Here is a 17,708-nt window from a genome sequence, read left to right as displayed (position 1 = left end):
ACCATTGTCTCAGCTTTGGGAAAGAAACACAGGACAAGAGTCCACTCACAGAAATGAACTGCTTATAAATATCTATTATTTCCCTAATTCAAAGTATTTATATAAAATTAGACAGTTCATAGACTCTATATAAGTCATAAGGTTAAGCCTTCATGACACTGTCTAATAGCATATACAATATATATATATATATATACTCACCGGCCACTTTATTAGGTGCAACTCAATGCATTTAGGCATCTAGATGTGGAGAAAACGACTTGCCAAAATATAAACCAAGCATCAGAATTGGGAAGAAAGGGGACTTAAGTGACTTTGAACGTGTCATGGTTGTGGGTGCCAGATAGATTGGTCTGAGTATTTCAAAAACTGCTGAGCTACTGGGATTTTCATGCACAACCATCTCTAGGGTTTACAGAGAATGGTCCAAAAAAGAAAAAATATCCGTTGAGCAACAAGAATGCCTTGTTGATGTCAGAGGGCAGAAGAGAATGGGCAGACTGGTTCAAGATGATAGAAAGGCAGCAGTAACTCAAATAACCACTCATGCCAGCCAAGGTATGCAGAATACCATCTCTGAACTCACAGCAGCAGAAGACCACTCCGGGTGCCACTCCTGTCAGCTAAGAACAGGAAACAGAGGCTACAATTCACACAGGCTCACCAAAATTGGACAAAAGAAGATTGGAAAACCGTTGCCTGGTCTGATGAGTCTCGATTTCAGCTGCGACATTCAGATGGTAAGGTCAGAATTTAGTGTACACAACATGAACGCATGGATCCATCCTGCCTTTTTGCAACGGTTCATGGATGTGCAGCCAACAAATGTGCAGCAATTGCATGATGCTATCATGTCAACATGGACCAAAATCTCTGAATGTTTCCATCACCTTGTTGAATCTATGCCACAAAGAATTAAGGCAGTTCTGAAGGCAAAAGGGGGACCAACCTGGCACAAGCAAGGTGTACCAAATAAAGTGGCCCATGAGTGTGTGTGTGTAAATATATATATATATATATATACAATATATATTGTATATCTGTGCGTGCTTACAAGCTAATGGATTATAAACTCTTTTACCAGACAAAGTCACTATAGTTATCATGGACCTATCTATAAATATTGGACTTTAAATTGTAACACAATATTGCAAGGTATATACGATGATTGGACACAAAAATAGTTTATCATTACAATATCTCCCATTACGAGTAAAAAGGGTTTCTTAATATGAATACGGTTTGTTTGTAAGTGATCTCCATTGTTAAAAACATATTTGTGTTATAGGGTGGCTATAATCAATAAGAAGTTTAAGTATACAAATTTTTTTTTATGTTCTTTACTCTGTATGTGTATGTTATAGTTAAAATTTCCCATTTAATTGTTGCTACCATAAATTAGAAATCACTAGACTCTCCTAGGCATTTGATATACAGTATTTTAGATAGAATCATCTAGTCCAACATGTAAAATATTAAATTGTCCTATAACAGATTATGTTATAAAATCCATTTCCACTGGAAAACTGAAAGTCATTTCTAGCCCTAGGTTTCCATCTGGTGACCAAGTGAGTTAATACATATGCAAACACAGGGTTGACAATTATACTGACCCAATAGTCATAGCGGAAGTTACACCTTCTGGGCCAGGTTTATTAATATTGTTTGAGTGTATTGTTTGCCACTCAATAAGATGGCAAGTCAAGTGACAGAGAGGGACACACACACATCATCTGAAGAAACACAGCCCCTCATCTGGACAGATGCCCATCATCTAGAGATCATACCATCACACCATTGGAGACACAGCTCCAGCACAGCTAGACATCATTTTGGGGAAGACAAATTTCACCCATTAATCGGCAACCATCTTTGGGTGTGGTCATCACCTACTTAAAAGCCTACCTGATACATGGAGGGTAATTATAATTTCTGGTGATTTTGCTTGCATAAATTAATAGGCCAATTACAATAACCCTTGCTGTAGCTTATTATATTTATTTTTGATATTGTGCAGTCTGTACTTACATCAATTTTGGGTTATTTAAATAAGTCAGCATGGCAAAAGAACTCAAAATAATTAAGTCATAAAGTTATTTTGTATTGGAGGCAATGTGGATCCTTTGATTTATCTGACTAAATGAATCATTCAGGCATTCCCTGAAACTATGAGAAAGGAAGTGCAAAGTTGCAGGCCGTGAATGCAGCAGGAACTGCAGAGGTGCAGACTGTGGATGCAGCGGAGCCTGAAGAGCTTCAGACTGTTGATGATGCGTAGACTGCAGAAGTTCAGAATATGGATGCAGTGGAGACTGCAAAGGTACAAACTGTGCTTTAATATCTATTAAAGGGAAAAACTAAATGCAAGTGGAGACTTGGTTGCAGTTGCAGTGGAGGTATGATTGCATATGCTGAAGCTCTGGTATACAGAGACTGCAGGAACTCAGGGAAGCATAGTAGCTCATTGCTTGAGTGGGGACTATGTGTCCTGTTTGAGTTTAAATGATAGATCCAGAGCACCACCACATCAAGTGGTGCAGCCATGACACTCCACAAAAAATCAGTGCCCACAGCCTTACAGTAGCATGGGGGTATTGCCACTGGATTGCAGGAGGTAAATAAATATGACAGACTGTTAAAAGTGAGGCTTTGGAAATGGATTACAGCCTAGCCTGGTCTTTGACTCAATCCTGTGGGATATCCTGTCTTACTCTTTACCTTCTTCCCCACCTAATTCCACTCTGCAGTGAACCTGTTACACTTTAACCAATATGAGCCCATTTCTTTATTCCACCCTGGGAAAAATTTTTTGAATGTTTCTGGGACTTTATTGCCATGTAAGTGTGGTTGGGACATTTGTAATGTAACTGTTAGTCATCTGAAAGTCAATATCTAGGGCAGTACTAATAGTGATACATTATGTCAGCCTTTCTCAACCTTTTCAACTCAGAGGAAATGTTGACCTAACCTCCCGGTCTCAGGGAACCCCTGCTAAAAATTATTATATCTACAATTCATGATACATTAGTGTGATAGTCAGAGGTAAGAATGCTCCTTACACTTGTGGTCATTGGAAAGAATTACCTTACATAATGCTAAAACGATCAACGGTGTTTCTCTTACCCAAGAGGCAAAAATTGCTCATTGTTCAAGGAACCCCTGGCAACTTCTGGAGGAACCCTGCTTGAGAAACCCTGCATTATGTTTATATATTTTCTAAGAAATAATTTATTTGCAAAGCTGAAAATAAGTTTCAAGTGACTAAAAGTTAAAAAAGGGTAGCATACACATTTAAATGTACAACTGTTTATACTTATATTTAGTGTTGGCTGTTGGTGGACATCTTGTTATGCGCTGGCAGACTTTATTAAGGTTACGCTCGATATTATTGTGGTACTGGAACTAGTACATAACATGCTGGTGTACATTATATTGCTGATGAATATTATCATTGTGCTGGAAGATATTATTATGGTGCTGGTGTATAATAATATGGTATTATCATATACTGTATATTGTTTCTGGGATCCAGCCCTGAGTCTCCCTCTCGCATACATCTGCCAGCACTATTACCAGATTGCTCGATGTTCAAGCAACATGAAGCTATGCCTAAGCCTAGCTCCCCCATGCCTCCTGCATCTTCCTGTGTCTCCTGTGTTTCCTTGCTTCCAGTGACTGTGACTTCTGTGCCTTCAGAGACCCCTTCACTCTTGTGCCTCCAGAGATCCTTGCACTCCTGTGCTTCCAGCGACTCCTCCACACCTGTGCCTCAAGAGATTCTTTGGCCCTGGTCTCTCAATTGACACCAGCATCTCTACTAATCCCTGCACTCCGGAGTCTCTGGGGAGGTGGAGATCACTGAAGTAGCATTGTCTACTTCAGTGATTTCCTGCTTCCAGGGGCAACGACCAAGTATGTTATATACATAGTTACTCTGGTCCAAGCTGAATCAATGTAACAAGTCGATGGCTGGAATTCTTCTGTAAAGTTTTTTCATTTCCACCATATATTTTAAGTACGTTCTCTATTTCCAACACAACATTCATTATACTATCATTAGACTGGTATTTACTACTATATGCATGCATTAATACTTTTATAAAGATAACTTAGTTTCTTAGTTTAAATAAATATAATTGATAATGTGTTGCTTGTTATGATCACTCTTTTCCTAAGTATGTTGAGTTTATTCCCTTGATACATTTTCTTACATAATCAACCAGTTTGATAGTCATTAGGAATGTGCTCTCCAAGGAAGCGTGATCTTGCTATTTCAAGCCTGTGTGACTAATAGTTTGGATTTGTAAACAACCAAGCGTATTAACCGAACAGAAAACAATACAGCTTTTAAACTGAAACTTGCTTGGCAATAACCTTAAGCACCTTAAACACAGGGCAATTTTAAAGGCCAAATATAAGTTCTCTCAGTTATACAAGTTATACTATTTATTTATTGTTAGGAAATCTAGAGATGAACAAAACACATTTAGAATGTCTTTTGTTTGTACCAATTCCTAATACTGGGGTTTATTTACTAAAGTAATAGAACATTTTCACATTGTTAAGTGTACATTCACTAAGCTTTGTAAAAGAGGTGAAGCTGAATTCACTTTACCTATCCAATCTTGTGCAATCATGGGCATTTAAAATGAACAAAGCTTCACTTTTCTAAGTTTCATCAATAGACACCTTGCAAAGTAAACATTCACTTGCTTAGTAAACAGCCTCTGCCCCCTTAGTCAATATCCCAGTTAGTGAGGTTAAATTACTATCGCAAACAAGTCTACATACCACCTACCTTTATTAAGGTTTGCACCAGTCAGAATCTGTTTTGAGCCACAGACTAATCATGTCCATTTGTTTCTTTCCCTTTTTCTCCACTTGGCTGATGATACCACTTGTTTGCCCAAAGGCAGCAAGACCCTTATGCTCCTGTAAATCAATAGTACAGCAGTTAGAAGGCAAGAGAAAAAGAGAAAGTATGTTTCTAGAGTACTGTTTATCTACTGGCTGACAAATGCTGTTCTGAGACTGTCTTAGGGAGACAAGAAGAAACTAGAGAAATAAGGTCTACACACATTATTATTATATTATTATACAGTATTTATAAAGCGCCAATAGTTCACACATGGTTGAAAGAAGCATCTTCTTTATATAGCAGTGACTCCTCCCAGGAAATGCTGGAATGTTTGGGTTCTACAGCCCTTCCTAGTGATGACCTGCCCTTAACTAGATAAATAAAGGGAAAAGACTCCCTGTAGGACTTGGGACTTTGAAGGCATTAATATGTACCGAAAAATATTTTATAAAAAGTACAAGCCTTTTATCGTGTCAAAAACGTATTTTAACAGGTAGACATACCATACAATACATCATCCAAAGTCATAGTATAGCATCACCATCAAAAGTATAAATTGCATGATAAGGATACCCAGTATGACTATGTTTGACTAGCCACTAAAAATGTTGTAACATCACCATCCATACATATGATTACAAAGATACTTTCTCTATGAACCAACGCGTTTTGCAGTGACTTCACTCCTTCTTCAGGGAAAAAGAAGAACTCTGCATATGGGTGACATCATAATACATGAAAGTGCAGAAAAAATTGTTGAGTTTTCAACCCATTTAAAAGACATGGTACTTTAAAATGCTGCCGCCTCCTATGGTTGGAAGACTGGGTGAACCCGGACATAGTGGAAACCCCCCAGGCATAGATCAGAAGGGCACACCACAGGTCACATTAAGTGTGTAAACATCCAGATCTTTCGACACCTCCTCCTCATTCTACCCCATAGATTAGGGGATATGGTATAGGACTTCAAAGACAGGTATTCCCACTTGGACTGTATATCCCTTTTAGTAAAGCAAAACTTGGATATAATGCTCCCCAGTATATGCCGAGCAACCCTCAAGACCGATGTTTCAAGACTGTATGCATCGGCTCATAGAGGAGGAGATTATCCAAATCTAGACCCGAAAGCTCTCCAACACACCGATAACTGAGCAAAGGGTTTTATAACTAAAGTAATGGTTAACACAGTTGCACAAATAATATTTGTTCCTTTAAATTGCCTGTCAAGGGTCCAGATGGAACACATTAGACTAAATAAAGATTGTAAGCTCCAAGGAGCAGGGCCCTCCTATCCCTCTTGTATTGAACTGTATTGTTGCTGTATTGTCTCCCATTATATTGTAAAGAGTGGAGCAAACTGTTGGCGCTATATAAATCCTGTATTATAATAACAATCATAATAATAATAAAAATAAATAAAGGGAACAACTGTGTTAACTTGCAGAAGCAAATATCACCACATTCATAAAAAATAGCAGGGTAGCTTATCTTTTAGTGCTGAATATACCACTGGTCAGTAGGAGAATAGATATACAATCTTCCGGTGATAGAGTCTGTGACTTTTCTTGGAGCACCCTGTCTCCTGTTGAGAGAATTTGTAATCCACAAGGAAACTCTCCAAATTGTCAGGGCTGGATTTTTCTATGGCAGCAAAGTCTCAAGGGAACTAGCAAGCAAGATTAGCACAAAAGCTGGTGGCCAAAAAGGTCTCTCACCACTGATTCTGTATAGGTGTCTCCAAGTCTCAGTGTTTCATTCTTGGGAGGCAAAACAAGAGGTCACACCACACGCTGGGGCCCTGTCAAGCTTCAGCCTGTGATTGATGCCCATGTGAATCCTCTGGCTCAACACAGCGGCACTCTCTGCAGCCTGGTTCCCTTCCTGGGTCCTCTGCAACTTTCTGTTTCTCTGCCCTGTACAGAACTAGCAGCTCAGCCCATGGTACAATGTCTTCAAGCTCTTCCCAACCTCTCTAATGCAGCCTGTGTCACTCTGAAGTTGAGTTATCAAGCAGCAAGCACTCTCATCTTTGAAGCAGAGTGCCCTGCTCTTATCAAGCAACCTCATGGTCCTCTTACTGCTTGCTCCGGGGGTCAGGGCTAAAGTCTGGCCTCAAGAAGGCAGTCAATACCAGTCTTGCTCTCAGACCCCTCTCCACCTGTACTGAGTATAGTTCCTGATGCCAGTAGGTGGGGATAAAAGTCAAGCCAGTGATAAAAGTATTCAGGGCATGCGCAACCATAAGGCAGCTTAGGCAGCCACCTTAGGGCATCTGGATTGGGGAGATTGCTGGGGATTTGGATCTTTACCATTATGCCGACGTGTTTTTTAACACACTATTGGCTGCTATTCTGTGTGTGTACTTTTGTAAAGCCAGCTTTTGGTTTTCAATGTGAAAGTGATGCAAGCAGCTGTGAAGCTACTGATCACTTCCACAAACCATTTTTACCAGACACCGCTGTCCCACATGTGGGCCCGATGCAATCATGGCAGATGTCGCTGAGTAGGACCGGAGCGGAGCTCAATGGACATCCATCCGCTGAGCTTCTCTCCTGTGCAAAGACCAGAAAGTGAGGTGTATGACGTTACTTCCTGGTTCTAAACTGTCATTCACACTGCTCAACTGCAGTGGAGTACAGAGGAGACTACCAGGGTCTAATAGACTCCGGATGTCTCATTAAGAGAACCTGTCATCAATATGCTATCATATAGGAGGCTATTGGTCCTCTATGGGATAGCAATACAGTCATGTAAAAATAAATAGGTAAAAAAGCATTAAAAGAGCCACATAAAATATAGAAAGAAAAAAAGCTTTAGAATCCCCCTACACACACATACAAAAACACATGCATTGGGCACCTACATAGGAAAACGGCGATTTCCCTACACATGTTATATATCACTGCACATGCAGAGTGAGAGCAATAATTTTAGCATCAGAGCTCCTGTGTAACTCTAAATTAATGAACTGCAGGGTCTTTTGAAGCATTGCCTAGGAAAAAATTATAGGGTACTGAAGTTTTTCACTGTTTCACGGGTACATGCAATTTTAAGGTTTGATATGCTGGTTATCTATTTACTCAGCACAGCTAATCTTTTATATTTTATCAAAAAGTGGGTAATAAATTGCATTTATGTGTCCAAATTTTAACTTTAGTGTGTTTTTTACTGAAATGCTGTGTTTAATAAACCATTGTGTCATTATTGTGTAACATAAAAAAAATGGAACTACCAACATTTTATTCTTTAGGGTATCTACTTTCAAAAAATATATCATGTTTTGCGGGTTTTAAGTAATCTTTAGGTCTAAAATGATTTTTAAAATATGTAAACAAAAAGTTCCCCAATATTGCACTGAGTGAAAAGTTTAGTTAGCCAACTGCCTGTAGCCAGCAAATGCATGCCCTCATTACACACTGCCATTATAGAGGGAAAGGGGGTGGTGGGAGGACAATGGGGAGGGGGGGTGTAGTAGGGGCAGCAAAATGCACCTTCATCTGTGTAAACAAAAATCCTTGCACCGACCCTGAATGTATCACATTTTAAACAGACAGTGAGGTTCAAAAGATTTCTTCCACATTCTAATAATTCAGAACCCTAAACTACAGTGATAGCAAATATAAGTATTAACCCACGTGAGACAAACGTAAAAGTTAAAATATCAGATAACATAGTTCTTGCCTGCAGATGATTTATTCTTTTTCTTTAAATGCATTTTAATTTAACCATTGGTCTGAAATACTGAATTATATTTTCTTCAGCTTTTTTATTTTACCTTTCTGTTACATGTAATTAACTTTGTTTTCTGAATTTTGTATATTTAAAAATGATTAAAATAAAGAATATATCAAAACAGAGTAAGTAAAAAAGAGATTGTGTGTAAGTATAGAACAGGAAAGTACAAAAGTAGGGTATGAACCCAACAAGGTGTCAAATAAAATAGGAGCTTGAGGTGATTGTAGCCGTATTAGTGCATTTGCGGCAGAAACAATTGAGTACTGTTCGCAATACTTTTTTATTTGCACTAACAAACAATTGTGAGGACAAGCTTTCGGGAAGTGTCCCCTTTTTCAGGTCCAAGCAGTACTGCTTGGACCTGAAGAAGGGGACACTCCCCGAAAGCTTGTCCTCAAAATTGTTTGTTAGTGCAAATAAAAAATGTATCACGGACAGTACTCAAATAAAATAGGAGAAATTGAGACAGCCCTTCAGTATAATAGCTAGTGAGTTAGCAGGCAACCAATGCGAGGCAAATAACTCTGAAGGGCCATATCTGTCCTTGATTTGATTTATATCTCTCTTACTGCATTACTGTACCTTAGTTGGAAGAAGCTTTCAAATTCACGGTCACACATTTTTTTTTCTATCAGTTGAGGTTCTTTCTGCCTTCAACACAATACAAATACAATACAACACAATACAAACATAATGGGTACAGATTAGTGACATTTGACATTGAGGGGTCACAGAAAGGCATGCAGAGACATTTTAACAATAAGACATGGTCATATGAAGAGCAATACCATACTGTAGTCTTCTTATAGAACAGGCCCCACAAGTATTGCACAGGTAGTTAATGTACAGAGGTATAAAGCTCCTATCCTCATATTGATTAGTGGTTCCAAATTAATAATAACTACTTCAGTAGGAAACAGACACAGAAAGATACATTCTACATCTTTTCAAATAACTGTTCTGTTTATTTGGTGCTAATAAATGTCTTTTATACACATGATTATGTATGTATCACTTTAATATAGCAATTGTACTTTGATGGTAACAAGGGACGTTATGTAAGCAGGCTAATTTCTAATCAGGATTTTAGGATTTCTGGAGACAGAGGTAGCAGAGGAATTGCCTTGGTTAAAGATGAATAAAGCAATGGGCCCTGATGGTATTCATCTCAGAGTTCAGAGAACTTCGATGTATAGTTATTGGACCATTACCAGATCTTTTTAATCAATCTCTTCTAACAGGAGAAGTTCCCCATGACTGGAGGACAGCCAATATTGTATCTATTCACAAGAAGGGCAGCAAGGTAGAAGCTGGCAATTAAAGACCAGTGAGTTTAACATTGGTTGTAGTCAAGTTAATGGACTCATTGATCACTTTAAAAACACACAATTTACTGGACCCAAAGCAGCATGGCTTTACAGAGAGCAGATCATGTCAGACTAATCTGATTGGATTGTGTTACTATATTACCAAAGTTTTGGACTAGGGTGGTGCTGTGGAGATAGCATATCTTGATTTCAGCAAGGTATTTGATACAGTTCAACTTAATGATCTAATACAAATGTTGTACAAGCTAGAACTTAGCCCTTGGGTGGTTCAGTGATATGCAGCTGGCTAAAGGATAGATACCAGAGTGTGGTTGTAAATGGGGTTCACTAGGAACACAGACCAGTCACTAGTGGTGTACCCCAAACTTCTGTACTAAGTCCTCTTCTATGTAATCTATATATAAGTGACATAACTAAAGGTTTTTCGGGTAAGGTATGTCTTTTTGCTGATGACACAAAGGTTTGCAATATGGTTGATATCCCTGTAGATGTAACATGGAACATGATTTGTCATTGCTGGAAGATTGGTCAAAGAAGTGGAAATTGCAGTTCAATGTTTCTAAATGTAAAATAATGCACCTGGGGAAAAATAATCTCTTGAGAGAGTATAACATTGGGGGTACAATGTTGCCCAGCACTACAGAGGAGAAGGATTTGGGGTACTTTTTTCAAATGATTGCAAAATAAGCAAACAGTGTGGCCAAGGAGTGGGAAAAGACAATAGAATTCTAGGATGCTTCACTAGAGGGATCACCAGCAGGAGGAATGAGGTTCTGATTTCCCTGTATAGATCTTTAGTTAGATCTCATTTAGAATACTGTGTCCAGTTCTGGAGACCTCACTTACAAAATGATATTGATAAGATATAACAAATCCAGAGATGAGCAACAAAAATGGTGAAAGTGCTGGGGGGATAAAACTTATCAAGAGTGACTTCAGGAACTGAATATGTACAGTCTGAAGGAAAGAAGGGAAAGGGGAGACATGACTGAAAACTTCAAATACATCAAGGGGGTGATTAAGGTTCAGGAGGGTAATTTTTTTCAACATGAAACCAAAATCAAGAACACGGGGACATGACCTTAAACAAACTGGAGGAAAGTTCAAAACTAATCTCAGAAAGTATTATTTTACTGAAAGCGTAGTTGATGCTTGGAATAAACTTCCAACAGAGGAAGTGAGCTAGTCAACAGTAAATAGCTTCAAACATGCTTGGGACAAGCATAGATCTATACTCAGACAAAGACAGAAAAAAATAAATAAAAATAAAACAAAAAACCCCAAAAAAACAACAACAAATGGCCGGACTCGATGGACCGCTCTGTCTTTTTCTGCTGTCACTTTTCTATGTTTCTAAGTTTCAATGTTTCTAAAGAATGCACACATAATTAAAACATTATTAATGCAGTGTGCACAATGAGTGCAGTGTGCAATATATAGGCAAGGCATACAAAATAGAATACAATTGTATACAGAATTTACAATTCCTTTACCGTGGCAAATTCAGAGGATTATGAGGAGCTATTCATCAGAACAAACACGTCAGCCAGTCAGACCAGATTTTCCCAAATTTCTTAAGACAGTTACAACTAAGATAAGTTAGTTTACACAGAGGAATAACTGGATTGACCAAAGATTTCTATTCTGAGAATGCAGGAGGGTCTTGCAGCTTGCAATATAAGAAAATGTTTTTCTGGGCATAAAAATTTTATGATAAATAAATAATATAAAGAGTTCAGTAGCTCGTGATAGCTTCGTACATACTTTAAACCCAAGAGAAAAAGGCCAGGTCACCCATTAACACTGTGTCCACAATCATGCCTATGGCAGTAAAAAAACCTGTTGCCAATAGTCCCTGATATATAGACAAGCCCACATCATATGCAAGAATGATCAAGTGTACCCTTATGTTGCATTATCAATTGGATAAAATGATCTTTGGCAGAGATTATCTGAATTCCATTGGTAATTAGCATGTCACCCCATGCCTCAGTCTTCACCATGGGGATATCCCCTATCCAGTTTTGAGAAATATAGTGGATTCTGGGATATCTGAGGTTAGGAGTATAAGGTATAAAGTCAATGAGTCAATGAGGGGTTATTCAACCTGCGCTTGTTCAAAGTGACTTGACTCCAAGGTAATTGGACTTGTATGTGTGTCTCATTGTGGATAATGAAAAAACACAGAATGACGAACAACCACACATCGAATCGGTCAATTCGCACACTTTCCGTGGCCTCTCTTAACGCGAGGGGCCTAAACGTACCTGAAAAACGCTCGCAACTTCTTACCTACATGAAAAGCCTTCGTGCTGATGTGCTCTTTATCCAAGAAACTCATTTCCGAGCAGACCAAGTCCCTAGATTCTCCAATGTTCATTATCCCACGGCATACCATTCGATTAATGCGGAGGTGAAAGCCAAGGGGGTATCCATTTTACTTTCCAAGACTCTTCCGTTTGAACTTTCTGAATCGCTCGAGGATCCTGAGGGAAGATTCCTTTTTCTTAAAGGCACCCTCTTTAATAAACCACTTACCTTAGTCAACATTTATAGTCCCAATACAGCACAAGTAGGATTTTTTCGTAACATAGCTAAGTTACTTGCTACATTTCAATCGGGTATTGTGATTCTAGGCGGCGACTTTAATGTAGCATTGAACCCATTGGAAGATACATCTTCGGGGGTCTCATCCACCCCGTTCCAAGCACTTAAGCAAATTAAAATTGAATTGAAAGACCTTCTCCTACATGATGCTTGGCGTACTTTGCACCCTTCGGACAAAGATTACACCTTTTACTCTGCGCCTCACAAACGCCATTCAAGAATTGATTATTTCTTTCTTTCGCAACAAGATTTATACGCCTTGAAGTCAGCCTCGATCGAACCGAAGATCCTTTCAGACCATCACCCGATTATGATCACTTTGCAATTCCTGGATACACCAAGTACTTCCAAAATATGGAGACTGGACCCATTTCTCCTAACGGACGCATCAGTTATTCTTCAGATCCGTAGTTCTTTGACGAACTACTTTCAAGAAAATGCATCCTCGGACACATCCCCTCTCGTACGGTGGGAGGCGCACAAATGTGTGATACGTGGAATTCTAATATCTATCTCGTCTGAGCGAAAACGTATGGCGCAAGCATCATTCAACGCATTATTGCACAAAGTCCGCACACTTGAGTGCTCCCATAAACGATCTATGGCATTAAGATCTTTTAATGAGCTGGAGCAAGCACGTAAACAACTCAGCGAGGTAGTGGAAAAGAAATCTAAACGTAATTTTATTCTTCAACAAAAACTTTTCTACGAACATGGAAATAAGAGTGGCAAATTTCTTGCTCGGGCTTTACAATCCAAAAAGGCTGCTCGGCACGTATATCAGCTCCATTCCAAAAATAGACGCATACTGAAAACACCGTCGGATATTGCAGCGGAATTTGAGGAGTATTACTTTAATTTATATAATTTATCCCTACCGTCCAAACCAGCAGCTGATACTAGGCCACGTGAGGTCATTATACAGTCATTCCTCACACAATATCTTCCTAAACCGATCTCTAGATCGCAAGCAAAAGATTTAGAGAGTGCTCTGACGTTAGCGGAACTACAACAAGCTATTACGCAGTTGAAACCTGGTAAAAGTCCAGGACCTGACGGTTTTATTAATTCTTATTACAAATCTTTTCTTGACGTATTAGCACTCCCATTTCTCCAGGCTTTCAATTCATTAAACACTCCGGGGCAGTCCATGCGCAATCTTTCCGAGCCTCACATTACGGTTATACCCAAAGAGAATAAGGATCACACGTCCCCAGCAAACTACCGACCTATTTCCCTATTGAATGTTGATCTGAAGATCTTTGCCAAGATTCTGGCTAATCGTCTACTACATGTTATAGACTCCATCGTATCTCCGGATCAGGTGGGTTTTGTTCCGGGAAGAGAAGCCAGAGATAACACAATAAGGGCCATAAATATACATCATTGGTTAACCCAAAATCAACAGTCCGGATTCTTTCTCTCTTTAGATGCCGAGAAGGCATTTGACAGACTAGCTTGGGATTACCTAGAGGCAGTTTTGATTGGCATTGGACTGCCTTTGCGCTTTTTGACCTATATTATGTCTCTATATAAAGCCCCCACAGCGCGAGTGCGAGTGAACGGACACCTATCAGACTCTTTTCTGATCAGCAACGGGACCAGACAGGGATGCCCACTGTCACCTCTCTTATTCATTCTTACACTGGAACCCTTATTGAATTGCATTAAAGATAATGCCAACATTAAAGGGATTGTGATCAATGGCAAAACGCATAAAGTGGCAGCCTTTGCTGACGACATACTGCTTTTCCTGACAGATCCTCATATCACGATACCTAATTTGTTACAGGATTTCAAATTATTTCAGTATTTGGCTAACTTCAAAATTAACTTTTCTAAATCCCAAGCGCTTACTGTATCATTAAAACCGGAGGTGGTTAAACAAGCGACATCAAATTTTCCCTTTACCTGGCAACGAGAAACTATCACTTATTTAGGTATCCAACTACCCTCCCATCTTACCGAACTATATGCAACAAATTTTCTACCCCTCTTGCGTAACATTTCCAAAGACCTTCAGACGTGGAATAAACCTTGGTTCTCTTGGTTTGGTAGAGCAGCCATACTTAAGATGAACGTGCTCCCCAGAATATTATATTTACTACAAACAATACCCATTCAATTACCAAATTCATTCTTTCAATCATATAAAACGCTCTGCTCCTCTTTTCTTTGGTATAATAAACGCCCAAGAATCAGCTTCACCCAACTCACTATGCCCAAGAAGAATGGAGGGATTGGATTACCGGATATTTCTCGTTACTACAGGTCTTGCCACCTAGCCAGATTAGTAGACTGGACCACGAATCACATTCGTAAGATCTGGGTCGGTTTGGAGGCTGATTTTTCAAAGATACCACTTTCCACCTCCCCATGGCTGAAAACCGCCCATGTCCCTTCTGAATTTCGGATGCACCCACTTATAGGTCCCACTTTACGATGTAGCGCGCAAGTGTTTCAGGAAAAAGTACTTTCTTCCTCTCCGAGCCCTTTCACTCCGATCAAATTGAACCCGGACTTTATTCCAGGGATGTCTACGACCTTTCTCGCTGGGTATAAAGATAACCTAACAGTATGTCAATTTCTCAAAGATTCTAAGCTCTGATCTAGAGAAGACATTACAAAGGCGTGGCCAGCCCTTACCTTAACGCCTTGGATGTATAGACAAATCCACCATTTTCTACGTAACTCCCCACATCTAAAGGATTATTCAAGACCGCTTACAGCTTTCGAAAAACTCTGCTTTACAGATCTCCCACAGAGGCATGTAATATCCAAATTATATTCCCTATTGGAAAGTTCCAATACATCTCACTCACTGAAGGCCTGTGCAGCCTGGCAGCATGATCTAGAAATTTCAATCTCACCTGAGGAATGGAACCACATTTACGATCACATGCATAAAGGTTCCATATGTGTTTCTACACAAGAAAGCAACTACAAAGTTTTTTCCAGATGGTACAGAGTTCCATCTGTGATTCATAAATTTGATCCTAAAGTGCCAGATTTATGCTGGCGATGCTCCCAGGCAAAAGGTACTCTTCTCCATATATGGTGGGAATGCCCGCTGCTACAGCCCTTCTGGAGAAAAGTTTTGGACACCATTAGACAAGTAACCACTAGACTTTACACCAGCACAATGTCTACTCCATCACTCCTCCCTTCCGGTGAGGATTTACCGTAAGTCCCTTGCATTACACATGTTAAATGCGGCAAAGCAGTGTATCCCTGTTCATTGGCGATCAGCCTATATTCCCACCGTACGAGAGTGGATTCTTAGGATCCAGAGGATTGCTGAAATGGAGGAACTGATCTCAGTGGCAAAAGATCACCCCGAGCGATTCAGGAAGACTTGGGCTTGTTGGACCCATTTCCAATCTACTGATACTTACCTTGGCTTGCTGAAGGATTGAACGAGAAAGACTTGGAGACACAGAAGGCCTCTAGAACTTTCACCTCGGCAATAACTCCATTAACGGTCATTCACTGAATTATATCGCTAATTAAAAAGATGGAATTAGATACAGCCAGGCTGTTACTAATAGATGTAACTGGTTTGGTTATGCTTATTTAAATATGAACCTCATCATCCAACCACTTCCCCCCCCCGTTTTTTTTTTTTTTTTTTTCTCTTCTCTCCCTCTCTCTCTCCCCATTCCCCCCTTCTATTTGTCATGTGGGTCTCCTCCCACCTCATTTTGATATCTCATCTCATATTCTTCCTCCATCCCCACGCTCCTCTCTTTCTTTTCTTTTCCTTCCCACATTTACACCCACTTTTCTCATAATCTAATTAGCTATTATTCTCATTCGGTACGGAACACTCATAGCTATACAGATGTAACAATATTCTACAACAGTAGCCCACATTTTTTAGAGATGGAAATATATGTCATAGATGCCTTGAGAGGATACTTTTGTCGACCACTTCAGAATCCGCTTATGTGTACTCTCCTTACATAGAGCCTAGTGTATAACATAATTATCTAAAGTACATGCTACTGTCAGTATTGCTATGGTTACGTCTATCACTTTTGCCTTACTGTGGAACTCCGTCCTCTGATGTTCTACAAATTAATATATTGTCTTGATCCCGTCTGCGTTACGGGAGAACGTACAAGAAATTTTGCACGGACTGCGATCCGTATCTGTCTATCATTTGTTTACCTTTCATACTTCAATAAAACGTTTTTTGGAAAAAACACAGAGTTAGGTCAATTAAAAGTAGTCTAAGGGTATCAAATAGCAGAAGGGTCTGTTTTGCCATATATGTATTGCAGGGTTTTATGTTATAGGGAGCCCATATTTGAGGGTCAGAGACAGTCTGCAGCTAGGGAAAAGTAGGGTTTCCCCATAGCAGTGTGAAAAGGGAAAGGTGATGTGGACAGAAATGTTTCTGTCTGGCTATTTTCCAAATTTTAAGGACAGTAACCAAGGGGGTTGTAACCCGAAACACTAAATTGCTCAACACAGAGTAAAATCTAAAAACTGCTGCATCTAGGTTGACTAGTGCATTATCAGTTACAAATTGCATTACATAGAGCAATGCACATATGTGGTTGATGTGATGGCCAGGAAACGAGGTGTATGATCATGAGGGTCTACTTTATTCCATCAGGAACTGAATAATGTAAAAAAACTTTTTTTTAAAGTATAACTAAAGGCAAATCATTTTTTTAGTTTTGGATAGCGTGGAAAGGGATTATAACACTCGGCAGGTTCCTATTGCTGTCTGTGCCCTCATTATGAAGATTCACCCTATTTGTCCTGTTTGCCATTATTACAAAGAGTGAAAATGAAGGAAAGTTCCATATTTTGGGGTGTCACCAGAACAGGAATAGAGGGGAAATCTTCCAAAGAGGACACTAGTTCTGGTAACCTTGATGACACCCAGGGATTCCCTCACTTTGGAGAAATTTCCTCTTGCTTCCTGTTTTGGCTATAAAACACAAAGTAAAGGAAAATCTCCCCAACACAGATGGAAAAAACTGACTGGGGTTATAGCCCTCCACTCGACCTCATTCAAATGGGAAGTACTACAACATACACCCTTGTGAGAGCTGTGTTAACCCTCATGAGTTGTTCTGTACATCCCTGTGCAGGCCAGTCCCATTGATATCAATTAGGACACAGCGGCTGCATGGACACAGATGGTGCTTTCAATTTGACACATGGTC

This window comes from Staurois parvus, unplaced genomic scaffold (assembly GCF_062004578.1).
Source record: "Staurois parvus isolate SC_StPar_1 unplaced genomic scaffold, SC_StPar_1.0 ptg000233l, whole genome shotgun sequence".
Taxonomy (NCBI): domain Eukaryota; kingdom Metazoa; phylum Chordata; class Amphibia; order Anura; family Ranidae; genus Staurois; species Staurois parvus.
The sequence above is the reverse complement of the archived record's forward strand: the minus strand, read 5'-3'. Positions refer to the sequence as shown.